Below are 12,025 nucleotides of genomic sequence, written 5' to 3'. Positions count from 1 at the left end.
AGTAAATTGTGAATATACCTTGGGTCCTTTTTTCTGCGGACCTCCGTTAACTCTTAGCGCTTTCAACATGCCGCATTCAGGTAGGAAGCTACCTAAGTCAGTATTAAAATCCAAGAAGACGGTCTACGATCATTTTACACAACAGCCCAAAGGTCCAAGTATGGAACCCCAAAGAGATGTGAGTGATCCTGATTTGCAAGATGAGGAGTCTCAATCTAGTATTCAATCTGCGTCCGCCTCGCAACACTTCATTACTGAGACAATGCTAAAGAAAATGTTAGCCTCACAGACTAAATTCATTACACAGGAAATTCAACAAAGTTCTGCCAAACTCAAAAAAGAGATCTCTGAAATAGGAGAAAGAGCGGATTCCTTGGAACTGAAGCAGGATGATATTGTGTGTTACAGAAGCATTAGTTATTTTGTTGTGAAGAGCTTATTTCCCAGCAGCAATGCCTGAACCAGCAAGCCAGCGCCTAAGAAGGGCTCCAAGAAAACCGTAACAAGTATCATTTCATAAAGAGTTAACTCTTTTTTTTCAGCTTTTAGAAACTATTGCCTAAATACACATTTGCTGGCCTCAGCTCTAAGTTTAGGGATAACCAATCCCATTGTCTAATCACCTCTGGAGCCAGACTGCTAATTGATAAGATGAACTTGTAAACTTGTTATCTTAAGTACTGTAATCCTATTGTGGCCTGTCAAAGGACAGTGCTCTCTATCTAAATGTGTGATGGGGGATTTTGTGCTTCCCCCCCTCTCCCCCTGGGAGTGCCCTGTGTGCATGTAACCTTAATAAAAAGCAGGCTGGGCATCCCAGTCCTGAGTTCTTGTTTGACCCTCAATCGCAGCGTTGACTCGTTTTGTGGGCAGAAGGGTATCCTAGCTGTACTGCAGCTAAGGGAGATTATTCTATATTTGCGAGACTCATATAGAATACTATGGAAAGCAGCTTCTCCCCTCTTTAGCAATAGGGATCCAGGCTACTAAGCGGTCCATCTCTCAGCGAGACTAAGGGTAACCATAACATTTGGCGGCAGCGGCGGGATTTTCCTGGATTTCCTAGGAGAGGTACAGAACGGATGGAGAGCGCTTACGAAAAATTGAAGCGTACAACCCTAAAGGATTTACTTGAAAGCAGAGGGGGGTACGCCAGCAACCGGCCGAGGAGAGAGCTGATCGCAGAATTGACCGAACTGGATCAGAGCTTCACAATGGCGGAAACACCGACCACGATTAGTGACGAAAAAAACAGGATTGTTCGGGAAAGGCTCTCATTATACGGGCCGAACCCCTCCATGGAATTGGTACAGCAGTTGATGGCGGAGGCGGACGAGGATATACGAGAGACTCGAGCCCACGAACTCAACCTAGCGAACGCACACCGCAATGCTGAAGCCCCGCATGTAATCATCCCTGTCGAAAATGCTGGGAGGCCCAAGATACCCTATGCGGCATTTCGACCCTTTCTAGAGAGCGAGACAGGGATTGATGAATATTTGGCGGACTTCGAAAGGCAATGTGCCCTGCACCAGATTCCCAACAGAGAGTGGCCCACGATATTGTCTGGGAAACTATCCGGGCGAGCCCTGGAAGCCTTTCGTACTCTGGGTGCTGAGGAAGTGACACAGTATGAGCTAGTTAAGGAGACACTGTTGCGACGGTACGCTGTAACTCCGGACACGTATCGCCGACAGTTTCGGGGCACGGAAAAGAAGCCTAACGATACCCATATGGAATGGGCGCACCGAATGCGGAGAGCGGCAAATCACTGGCTGAGCGGAAGTAAAGCGGTGACTGGGGAGGAAATTTTACAATTGTTTCTCTTAGAACATTTTTATAATGGCATGGAACAGCAAGGGAAGGAATGGCTGCGAGACAGGCGGCCTTCTACCTTAGAAGAAGCAGCCAAATTGGCCGATGAACATTATGACTCCCGTCTTCACGAACCCATGAACTACCGAGCTCCAGCACGGGTCGAACCCAGAGAGGTTTACCGTGCACCCCCTCGTGCTGAATTCCGAGCCCCAGTGCCCACAGGGCCCGTCCGACACTCAGGACCACCCAATAACAGCTCTGAGCGTCCCAGACCGACTTGCCACCGATGCAAGCGACCAGGGCATTTCATGGCTAGCTGCCCCCTTAATACGCACCAGACACCCAGGAATTACAATTACCCCTCTGGGTCCTATCGTCCGGCCCGGGCCCTCTGTGTTAACCAAGAGGCCCCTATGGAGGGATATGTGGGGCCGCTTCACGAGGCAGACCCTGTATATGCTGCCTCAGATAACCGCCAGCACCATCGGCAGAGGGTATGGCTCGAGGGGCGATCTGCCGAGGGATTGCGAGACACAGGGGCTACTATCACGCTGGTACAGAGTCATTTGGTGCCAGAGCACAAGCGATCCGGACAGACTGTGGCCGTTAGAGTGGCGGGGGGGGATGTGTACAAAATTCCAACAGCTAAAGTGCATCTTGATTGGGGAGCGGGAAAGGGGGCTGTGAACGTGGGCCTAATGGATAATTTACCTGCCGAAGTACTACTGGGCAACGATTTGGGCCCCATGACTTCTGCCTATGCTCCAGTATGCAACAACGAGGCGGACCCAGTGACTACACGGGCCCAAGCCCGGACGGAGCGAGAGCTCTCACCAGTGCGGGAGACACAGGTAAGACCTACCCCGACCTTGCCTGACAGGTTAGGCCCCATACCCTGGGACACCCCAGATGCTTTCGAGGCAGAGTCTAAGACTGACCCGACCTTACAAAAGTACCGGGAATGAGCAGAGACCGGAGGGGGCGGGGCAGATAACGAAACATTCTTATGGGAAAAAGGGAAACTATACCGCTGGACAGAGAAAAGGGGACAGCGTAGGCGACAGCTGGTAGTGCCCCACAAATACCGTCAATAAATCCTCAAAATAGGCCACGACATCCCCTTAGCAGGCCACCTAGCCGTAACCCGTACCCTACACCGCATTACTCACACGTTCTTTTGGCCAGGGGTGCACGCTGACGTTAGAACTTACTGTAACACCTGCGATGTGTGTCAACGAGTAGGAAGGCGAGGCGATCACCCTAAAGCCCAGCTAGTAAATATGCCCATTGTAGAGGAACCCTTCAGCCGGGTTGCTATTGACCTAGTGGGACCACTGGCTACCCCTAGTCCCTCCGGTAAGCGCTACATTCTTACCGTAGTGGACTACGCTACCAGGTACCCAGAGGCTGTCGCCCTATCCAACATACAAGCGGATACGGTAGCGAATGCACTAGTACAGGTGTTCTCCCGGGTAGGATTTCCAAAGGAAATCCTATCCGACCGAGGCACCCAATTTACGGCTGAATTAACCCAACAACTCTGGCAGGTTTGCAAAATGAAGTCCCTCCTGAGCTCCCCATACCACCCCCAGACGAACGGGCTGTGTGAGAGGTTCAATGGGACCCTCAAGCAAATGCTCAAGACGTTCACTCAGGAATACCGAGACTGGGAACGCTTCCTGCCGCACCTCCTATTTGCTTATCGGGAGGTGCCCCAGGAAACGACAGGGTTCTCTCCCTTCGAGTTGCTCTACGGAAGAAAGGTACGGGGACCCCTAAACCTGATCCGGGAGCACTGGGAGGGAGAGATGGAGGCTGACGGTGTCCCCATTGTGCCATACGTGCTGGAACTCAGGGACCGAATGGAGCAATTAGCCAAATCCGTGCGGGCTAATCTCCAGTTGGCCCAGAGAAGACAGAAAGTATGGTACGATCGGGGGGCCCGAAAGAGAATCTTCACCATAGGACAAAAGGTGTTAGTACTTAAGCCGGTGAAGACAGACAAATTGCAGGCGTCCTGGCAGGGTCCCTACCAGATCGTAGAGAAAAGGGGAGACACCACTTATGTGATAGCTAGCTGACATGACAACAATCTTAGAAAGACATTCCATGTAAACATGCTCAAGGAATATTTTGAGCGACCAGAGAACATGACGGCCGTATGTTGTTCCCCTCAGGAAGACCCCGACAGTTTACCCATTCCAGACCTATTAGAAAAGAGTCTCCCCACAGGTATAGTGGCGCAGGTTCAGATAGGGGACCGACTTAGCCCCACTGAAAGGGAGCAGCTCAACCAACTCCTCCAGTCCAAACACCTCACCTTCTCCCCGAAGCCAGGGTACACTACTTTAACCACCCACCAGGTAGATACTCCGGGACAAGCTCCCTTGCGCCAGGCTCCGTACCGAATCCCCGAAGCAGTTAGGACAGGAATGAAGAAGGAGATCGATGAGATGCTCCAGCTCAGGGTAATTGAGCCCTCCGATAGTCCATGGGCCTCCCCAGTTGTCTTGGTGCCCAAGAAAGATGGGACCACCCGGTTCTGCGTAGACTATCGGAGGCTCAATGAAAATACCGTGACGGACGCTTACCCTATGCCCAGGGTAGACGAGCTACTCGATCGTATAGCCAGGGGAAATTACCTGACCACTATTGACCTCTGGCAGATTCCCCTGGCCCCGGAGGCTATCCCCAAGTCGGCATTCGTCACCCCATTCGGCTTATATCAGTTTAGGGTAATGCCGTTTGGGATGAAGAATGCCCCAGCTACATTCCAGCGCTTGGTGGATAGGCTCCTGGATGGCTTCCAGAGTTTTGCTTGTGCCTACCTGGACGACATAGCGATCCACAGTGAGTCCTGGGAGGACCACTTAGCTCATGTGGGAATGGTTCTGGATCAGATCCGGGCTGCTGGCCTGACTCTGAAGCCAGAAAAATGCCACTTTGGGATGGCCGAGGTACAGTACCTGGGTCACCGGGTGGGGTGTGGAAAGCAGCGACCAGAGCCGGCCAAAATAGAAGCTGTCGCCAATTGGCCCACCCCCATCACTAAGACTCAGGTCCTAGCCTTCCTGGGCACGGCAGGGTACTATAGACGGTTCGTACCAGACTACAGCACACTTGCCAAACCCCTGACTGACTTGACCAAGAAGAACTTACCTCGACAGGTCCTGTGGTCTCCCCACTGTGAAACGGCTTTCCAGGCTCTCAAAAATGCTCTAATTAACGCTCCTGTCTTGGCGGCCCCAGCCCTTAACAAACGTTTTATCGTCCATACAGATGCTTCCATGTTCGGGCTGGGAGCTGTCCTCAGCCAAGTAGGCGAAGATGGAGGGGAGCATCCAGTTGCCTACATCAGCCGGAAGCTCCTGCCCTGCGAAGTCAGCTATGCAGCGGTCGAAATGGAGTGTTTGGCTTTGGTGTGGGCATTAAAGAAATTGACTCCCTATTTATATGGTCAGGAGTTCACTCTGGTCACCGACCATAACCCGTTGGTGTGGCTGAACCGGGTCTCTGGAGATAACGGCAGGCTATTACGTTGGAGCTTATCGTTGCAACCCTTCAATTTCACCATTACTTACAGACCTGGGAAACAGAATGGCAACGCAGACGGGTTGTCCAGACAAACCGACCTCAGCCCCGCATAACCAGCGGTCTGGACAGCCTTAGTCTGCCCCGAAAAGGGGTCAGACCGTGTCTGCCAGAGTGTTCCACAGAAAGGGAGCACTGTTACAGAAGCATTAGTTATTTTGTTGTGAAGAGCTTATTTCCCAGCAGCAATGCCTGAACCAGCAAGCCAGCGCCTAAGAAGGGCTCCAAGAAAACCGTAACAAGTATCATTTCATAAAGAGTTAACTCTTTTTTTTCAGCTTTTAGAAACTATTGCCTAAATACACATTTGCTGGCCTCAGCTCTAAGTTTAGGGATAACCAATCCCATTGTCTAATCACCTCTGGAGCCAGACTGCTAATTGATAAGATGAACTTGTAAACTTGTTATCTTAAGTACTGTAATCCTATTGTGGCCTGTCAAAGGACAGTGCTCTCTATCTAAATGTGTGATGGGGGATTTTGTGCTTCCCCCCTCTCCCCCTGGGAGTGCCCTGTGTGCATGTAACCTTAATAAAAAGCAGGCTGGGCATCCCAGTCCTGAGTTCTTGTTTGACCCTCAATCGCAGCGTTGACTCGTTTTGTGGGCAGAAGGGTATCCTAGCTGTACTGCAGCTAAGGGAGATTATTCTATATTTGCGAGACTCATATAGAATACTATGGAAAGCAGCTTCTCCCCTCTTTAGCAATAGGGATCCAGGCTACTAAGCGGTCCATCTCTCAGCGAGACTAAGGGTAACCGTAACATTGTGGTAGACCAATCTAATCTCCTTTCCTATTCAGAAAGCCTAGTTGATCAAATCTCTCAATTAGAGCTCAAGTTAGCAGAGGTAGAGGATAGATCCAGGCGCAATAACATTAGATTTAGTGGGATACCAGAGTCGTGGCACCAGCTGAGTTGCAGGAATTTGTGAAGGAATTGTTTCATGATCTAATAGGCACCCCTGAAGGCTTAACCGACACATAGGGCATTACGCTCTAGAAATGTGGCTCCTGATAAACCGCGTGATGTAATAGTGTGCTTCCATAGTTTTCTCTATAAGGATAGACTGATCCAAGCAGCCTTCAAAAAGATGCCTCTCAGTGAGAGATTTAAAGATATACAGCTCCTCCCTGATCTCTCAGCTCACACCCTCCAACAAAGGAGACACTACCAGCCTGTCACTATTACTCTACGAAAAAACAACATCAAGTACAGATGGGGGTATCCAACTCGGCTCCTTATCACTAAGGACAATCAAACTTTTGTGGCTGCCCAGGGCCTTTCTCTCCTGACAAACTGGGGGCTTAGACCTGAGCCTCCCCCACAACGAGATCCTCCTTATCCTAAGTTACACGCCTCTGCGCCTGAGTGAACTGCCAAGGATCAAAGACACTCATTGAATTAACGGGACTGCACTTCTTTTTGCCTATCACAGGCTTGCTTTATCCCTCACGTCTATAAGGTTTATATTTGCACTATATACTCTGTTTTTATTTGTTATGAATGTTCCGCTGAAACTGTTTCGTTGACTTAGATAAGATCTATGGTTCTTTAATTATATTCGAGTACATATATGTTCTAGAGCGGGGCTGATGATGTTCTCAGTCTCACACACTTTGGTTTCACTTTCTAAAGTTCTCCGCCCCCACTTAGAAGTCCACGCCAGGACTCTTTGAGGTGGATTATTTCCACCACATTGCTGGGTACTTTTCTTGTGCCCATCCTATTTTCCCTTTCCCCCATCCTAAAACTCCTCCCTATACCCCCCTCTTCCACTACATAGTCTAGGGCCAATATTGTAGCCTTTCCCTTCTCCCTTCATCTGTTATGCCCTCCATCAGGTTACTGACCCACAATGTTAGAGGCCTCAACTCCCCCATAAACTTAGTCTTTTACTCAGATCCCTAAAACACCACAACCCTGATGTTGTATTTCTTCAGGAAACCCTTTGGCTAAACAGTGAGCCCCTCAAACTTACCTCCAAGATCTATACATATGTAGAAACAGCTTCTTTTGCTAAAAAAGCTAGAGGGGTAGCGTTACTATTGCATAAGCATCTTGCCTTTGAACTAATACAAATCAGAGACCCCAAGGCGAGATATGTCATACTCATTTGTAAATTAAACCATGTAACTTACACTTTGGCCTCTATATACCTCCCAAATACCAACCAGCCGAGATGCCTTAAACACATTCTTCATGTCCTCTCACAAGTCCAGCAGGATAGGGTCCTCATTGCTGGTGACTTTAATATGGTATGGGACCACACAATAGATAGAAAAACCACTTCTATGACTATGGCACCCTCCCCGGCCAAACAACTATCCAGTAGATTCCGACAAATAATGTCAGGCTCAGGCCTTTATGATATCTGGAGAGCCCTTCACCCGCAGGACCATGACTACACACATTTTTCGCATCCCCACAAACAATACTCTAGACTGGACTACATATTCTCCACAGCCGACTCTCTTGATCTAGTCACGCAGGCCAGAATATCCCTTTGCACCTGATCAGACCACAACCTAGTCCAGACTGACATAACATCCACTAACACCACTCGCGCGAGACCCAAATGGCGACTACCCCATCACATTCTAGACGATGTTCCCTTCAGAGAGGAACTCCGCAGAGACATTACTCACTATGTTCAAGCCAATTACAACTCATCAGTTAGAGATGACACCTTATGGGGAGCAGCTAAAGCCACGATTAGAGGCCTCCTTATTACCAAACAAGCACATCTTAGAAAACAGGCTGGCCTCACCCTCTCACAAGCCCACATTAAATTAAGACAACTAGAAGAACACAAAAAGAAGTGCTATTCGTGCAGATATTACTTCCCAAATCATTGCGATTAAGGACCACATCTCCCAGATTGAGCTCCGCAGAACTCAGATTAACCTTACCAAACTAAAGCATTTATTTTATTATAAGAGCAATAAGGCCGACACCCTGCTAGCTAACAAAATTAGAAATAGAGCTGGGGCATCATGAATTCACTGCATAAGAACCTCAGATTCCCTTCTTCCGATCCCATCTCAGATAGGTGAGGCGTTTGCTGACTATTATACCAAGCTATATAATATAGCCACGTCTGAGTCGCCTAGGTCCACACCTCAGGACGTTTTTTGGTCCTATCTGGAGACCTTGTCGCTTCCTACACTTACCTCCGAACAACGAGACCTTTTAAGCTCTCCTTTCTCGCTCTTGGAAATTCTGATGGTAATCAAGAACACAAAGTCTTTCAAGTCCCCTGGCCCAGATGGCTATCCAGTCCATTTCTACAAGGTTTTTGCGCGAGAGCTTGCCCCCTTATGACTTAAATTCTATAATTTAGCCAGAAAAGCCAATATAGTTACCATCCTAAAGCCCGACAAGGACCCAACCCTTTGTGCCAGTTATAGGCCTATCTCTTTGATAAATACTGATATCAAATTTTATTCGAAGATTTTAGCTAACCGGCTTGCCAACCTGCTACCCTCCCTAATTGACCTGGATCAGGTGGGATTTGTGCCCCAACGAGAAGGCCCAGACAATACGAGGAGACTTCTTAATATTCTCACTCTTTCTTCACAGCTCCGGAAGCCGCTCTCGGTCATTTCTCTTGACACCGAGAAGGCTTTTGACCGAGTCAGATGGCAATATCTCTGGGCGGTCCTTGAGCGATTTCATCTCCCTACTGATTTTGTAGTGGCCATTAGGCCCTTTACTCGACTCCCACTGCTTCCGTGAGCGGCCTAGGCTTTCACTCTCCTCTCTTCTCCATTACAAATGGCACCAGACAGGGGTGTCCCCTCTCGCCATTGCTGTTTGCTCTCGCGATCAAGCCTTTGGCAGAGCAGATAAGATCTGACCCCCAAATTCAGGGTGTTACACTAATGGGCACCTCGCATAAGATAGCACTTTTTGCTGACAACGTCACCCTCTTTTCGTCGCACCCTGAGCAAAATATCCCCAGGCTTCTAGATGTGCTTACTACCTTTGGTGCCCATTCTTACTATAAATTGAATCTATCAAAAACGCAAGTGTACACACAAGGCTTCACAAGTGCGCAGCTGGCCCCCCTCACAAAAAGTTTTAATTTTACCTGGACAGACCATTCTGTCTTACATTTAGGCGTCCGACTCTCTAGTAGCCTCCCTCAAATAATTAAAGACAATTATCTTCCCCTTCTAACCTCACTTCGCTCTTTACGGAGGGATTGGAATCTACAACATGTATCCTGGCTTGGTAGGATCTCGGCTCTGAAAATGTCTTTTCTCCCTAGACTCACCTACTTATTTCGCTGCCTACCCATTAAAATTCCTAAACACTTACTACTCCAATTCCAGAGCGGATTTACAAAATTCATATGGCAGGGCAAGCCCCCTAGAATTGCGCACAGATTGCTCCAACTCTCTAAAACCTCGGGTGGCATAGCCTTTCCATTGGTTTCCCGGTATTATGAAGGTGCAATGCTCACCCATGTGTCCCAATGGGGAGTTAAAATTTCCAACTCTAAATGGAAATCTATTGAGCAGGCCTCCCTACCCCATCAAATTAGTTTAAGGGATCTAATCTGGACCCCACCACATTGCCGTAGAGAACTGGAGTTGGTCAACCCAGTTGTGTGTGAGTGCCTTGACTTTTGGGACAGAATTCGACACCATCCGCATATTGCCCAGCATCCTTCCCCTATCATTTCCATGGTGGGTCTCTTCTCCAGTCTGCAAGATTCCCATCCTAATAAATGGGCGCAACTGGGAATTAACCTTGTTTCGGACCTTTGGTCCTCAACCTCACAGGACTCTTTCAAACAGTTCTCGCAAATTAGAGGAAATCTCCAGTCGCCTCCCTATTTGATTTTTGAATTTCACAGGATTAAGAGCTTCTTAAACAGCTGGGGCTTTAAGCTGAACCTTACCAGGCCGCTGACCCCCTGGGAGTCTATTTGGGTTAAGGGAGATAGGCTACGTAGGCCCCTCTCCCTTCACTATATGTTTCTTGGTGGCACACAATGCCTTGAAACTCCTGCCCATCTGTCCCAATGGGAGACATTAATAAGAAAGCACGTTCTTCCTGATGTGTGGAAGCGAGCTTTCTCCTTGACCCAGAAGGCCATCGACTGTACAACGTTGTACGAGACTTACTTCAAACTTCTATCCCACTGGTACTATGTACACACTAGGCTAGCAAAGATGTTTCTGGGTGCATCCCCCGAGTGTTGGAGAAAATGTGGCCACAGAGGTAGTGCTTACCATATCTGGTGGGAGTGTCCTGTCATTCAGCCTTTGTGGCAGAAATGCTTTAAAATCTTAAAGCACATCGGTATCCCGCTCTCTATATCATTTACCTCAGCTCTCCTTCACCTAAATATCCATACCCTACCTAAACATCACTCATATATTTGTATCTATTTGTTTATGACTATTAAACACTCCATAGCTTGCTCATGGAAAAAGGAGTTGCCTCATAGTTGGTCTGTAGTCTGTAACAATATGGCGTATATATATACCATGGAAAAGGACATTTTCTATAAATTAAATAAATCTGATCTGTTTGAGCTTGTCTGGGCAGATTGGAAAGAGCAACACAACACTGACTGGAAACCAAACACAGCTACTCATGATGCCTAGTTAATCGGCTGCGCCCTTACACAAATGTATTACCCTTAGAATAGGACTCCACCTGAGCCCTAACCATCCTCTCATTTCCCCCATTCTTCCTTCCCCACTGTTCCCTGCCCTACCCCATTACCCCGCTACCCCTTACTCATACAAGAATATGTGATTTCAAGAGGGCAGAATGCCCTTTTTATGCTTTTAGGTTACCCTCACGTTTTCTCACCCAAGATATATCAGTCCACATAGGAGGTCTATAGATGAAACCATGCAGGGGTCTATAAGATTTCTAGGAACTTCTTCCTTATTTTTGGTATGATCCTATGGATTTCTCTATGTTCCCCTTTAAGAAGTTGGTATTTGGGTATTTCAATGTAGTTTGTACACTTATGATATGATAATATTATGGACACTGACATTTTATATCTGTATTTCTTTTTACAAAATTCAAATAAAAAAATATATTAAAAAAAACAAAAAAAAACTTTCAAGATCCCCTCTACTGATGAAATCGATTTCTCTCTGTCCTGGATGGAGTCAATCAGGGATGAGCCTTTATCTCCCTTAACAGATTTGCCAGAAGTTTTCCTGTTTTATTGCCGTATCTGTACATCTTGGCCTGAAACTTTAATTCTTTCTGTGTGGTCCTATGAATTAGGAAAGTGTCCCTTTCCTTCTTGACTTGTGCATATCTTGACCAGTTTTCTGATGATCTGTGTAGGAGATATCTATTATATGCATTAGAAACAGCCTTCCGTACTTCATTTTCCCGTTTCTTATAGTTCTTAGTTCTATAAATGCTATAGGCCAAGATCTCCCCCCTAAGAACAGCCTTACTGGCTTCCCAAAAAATCTCTGATTGATTTAAGTGCTCGCGATTAAAATGTACATACTCTTCATATTTAAGATTGAGCCAGTTTTTAAATTTATAATCTGATGCTAAAAATTTGGGGAACTGAAAGCGCCTTTTATCGAAAGATGGGTCCTCACTCTGGAAATCCAGAAGTATAGGA

The sequence above is a fragment of the Bombina bombina genome, chromosome 1 (genome assembly GCF_027579735.1).
Source record: "Bombina bombina isolate aBomBom1 chromosome 1, aBomBom1.pri, whole genome shotgun sequence".
Lineage (NCBI taxonomy): Eukaryota > Metazoa > Chordata > Amphibia > Anura > Bombinatoridae > Bombina > Bombina bombina.
The sequence above is the reverse complement of the archived record's forward strand: the minus strand, read 5'-3'. Positions refer to the sequence as shown.